Source organism: Gobius niger (assembly GCF_951799975.1).
Source record: "Gobius niger genome assembly, chromosome: 17".
Taxonomy (NCBI): domain Eukaryota; kingdom Metazoa; phylum Chordata; class Actinopteri; order Gobiiformes; family Gobiidae; genus Gobius; species Gobius niger.
The window spans coordinates 29304485-29306626 of NC_136868.1; the positions used below are offsets into that span (position 1 = coordinate 29304485).

Consider the following 2142-nt stretch of genomic DNA (forward strand, 5'->3'; position numbering starts at 1 on the left):
TGTTCTTACCTGAGCTTAGACGAGTTGATATGTACCTGTCTGGTCTTTGTGCCCGTGGAAGAGCTTGGTCGCTTCCAACTTCACCCCATTTGGAGCTATAGGAATATACTGGGAGAGGCCAAATGCTAATGTGACATGACGAATGGTATAGGTATGTTTAAATTAAATGCCAGACAACGCCATCCAGTAAAACTGGAAAAAATGTGCTTTAAGGCACACAGGTTCGACCCATAAGGACAGAGGCAGCATGTTCCTTTTTCACAGTTTAGTTTATTTTTCTATGATGTACTTTATCATTCTGTTCGCTTCATACTTTTCGTTCACGCTAGACATTTCACAATGTTACATTCAGTTGAACAGTTTCACTTTAAGTCTGTCGGTTCACAGTATTTTCGTTTGGTCACAGTAGCTTTCAGTAGTACAAACAAAACGAAAACATGACAACAAGAACAAGGCAAAGCAAGACAGCAGCATTGGGTCCACCTAAACGTAAATACAAAGAAAGTTAGCTGCGGAACAGTCCTCCTACAAAAGGCTAACCACGAGGCAAGGCAAGCCTACCGTCGCACGCCCACATCGAACTCCACCCGGCCGGTGCGGTGCTTCGATAGCCTCCCGGTTACGCGAGGGCCCCAGCAGACCCCGGACCAAACACGTCGGGAGAGCCATGCGGACGCCATGGAGTGGTGCGCCTTAAACAAACAGCCACCCGCGACGCTAAAATACAACTTGCGTTAGCGGCTAAACCAATACTGAAAAGAGGACGAACGAACCATAGCTACCTGCACCCGTAGAACATCGCGCACAGCCTCTGGGCCAGCCCAACCAGGCCGGAGGACGCCAGGGAGGAAGACAGAGGAAGTGCGTGTGAACCAGGGTGGGCTTTTATACTTTTTACGCGCTGGCGCCATCTGCTGTTCATTGGTTATTTTAAAATACATTAAGTTTTATTGGATTAAAATGCATAAAACTGATTATGCCACACTAACAACATCTTTGGTTATTTTGCCTGACTGAGGGCACACACAAAGACCAGACAGGTGCACATCAACTCGTCTAAGCTCAGGTAAGAACATATCTCAGTATGGAAAAACGCTGGTCTGTTCCTTTAACCGGGTGCATTTTCTCCAGTTTACCCAAATCTATAAGCTTCTCGACTGGAGCTCACAGCCTATAGGCCAGTGTAGCGCCTCATTTGAAAGCTAAGAACTACCCAGAAGGGATATAAATGGATCTTTTTCCTTACGTTTTTATTTCTTTTTTGGCACTCTTGTTGCTTTATTGTTGCACTTTTTCAGTGTTTTTTGTCATACGTGCATCGTTTTTGTTGCTTTATTCAAGCAGCTTTTAGATTTGATGAAAGGAACAGGCCACCGTTTTTCCATACTGATGTGTTCTTACCTGAGCTTAGATGAGTTGATACGTACCTGTCTGGTCTTTGTGCGTGCCCGTGGAAAAAGAGTGTGGTCGCTTCCAACTTCACCCGTTTGGAGCTAAGAGGTTAAGGTTCTTGCTTTTGCCAGGCATTTTAAACGTGGAGAAACTCCTCTTGCCACACAATTGTTCACATACATGGGAATTACAAAATAAAATAAAACAGATGGATAGGGTGTAATCCTTTCAGTTATGTAACAGTTCATCACATTTTCACTTCAGTGTGTAATAGAACCATGATTTGTCATCATTTTCTCACTTTGCAGTAACGTATATAATGAGATCAAATATATAGACTGCACACTGCCCTGTGTGTCGCTGCATTTCTCTGTCACACTCTGCCATTTTCAGATATGTGTTAACATCTATGACTTTTATCAAGAAAGGTGATAAGAATGTTAGGATGTTGGGGGTCGCCCAATGTGTGTCTGGGAATATTTCACTCGGAAAATAAAATATTCAAATTAATTCTCAATGAATGAGTGAAGAAAAAACTGATTCCCAAGTCCCTAACATATTTGTAGCATCCCCATTCTTCACAAGGACGAGTTTAAAGGCACATCTCACAACTTGCAGGGTCACTTTTCAGGGTAGCTGTTATGGAAATGCTCGAAAACTAAAGCCTGAGAGTTCATGAAATAGTTTCATATGAAATACAGTTAGAGGCACAGTGTTGTGGAGTTTGCAAGATATAAAGGCACTATATCA

The 2142-nt window shown here is 43.0% G+C and overlaps 1 long non-coding RNA gene across 1 annotated transcript; it reads right to left on the reverse strand.

Annotated features, from left to right (window-relative positions):
* Positions 1–375: 375 nt before the first annotated feature.
* Positions 376–911, reverse strand: LOC306977162. Its single transcript, XR_013793811.1, has 3 exons — positions 783–911; positions 562–717; positions 376–483 (listed from the first exon to the last, which is right to left on the reverse strand). It is a non-coding gene; the product is annotated as an uncharacterized lncRNA (long non-coding RNA).
* Positions 912–2142: the final 1231 nt, after the last annotated feature.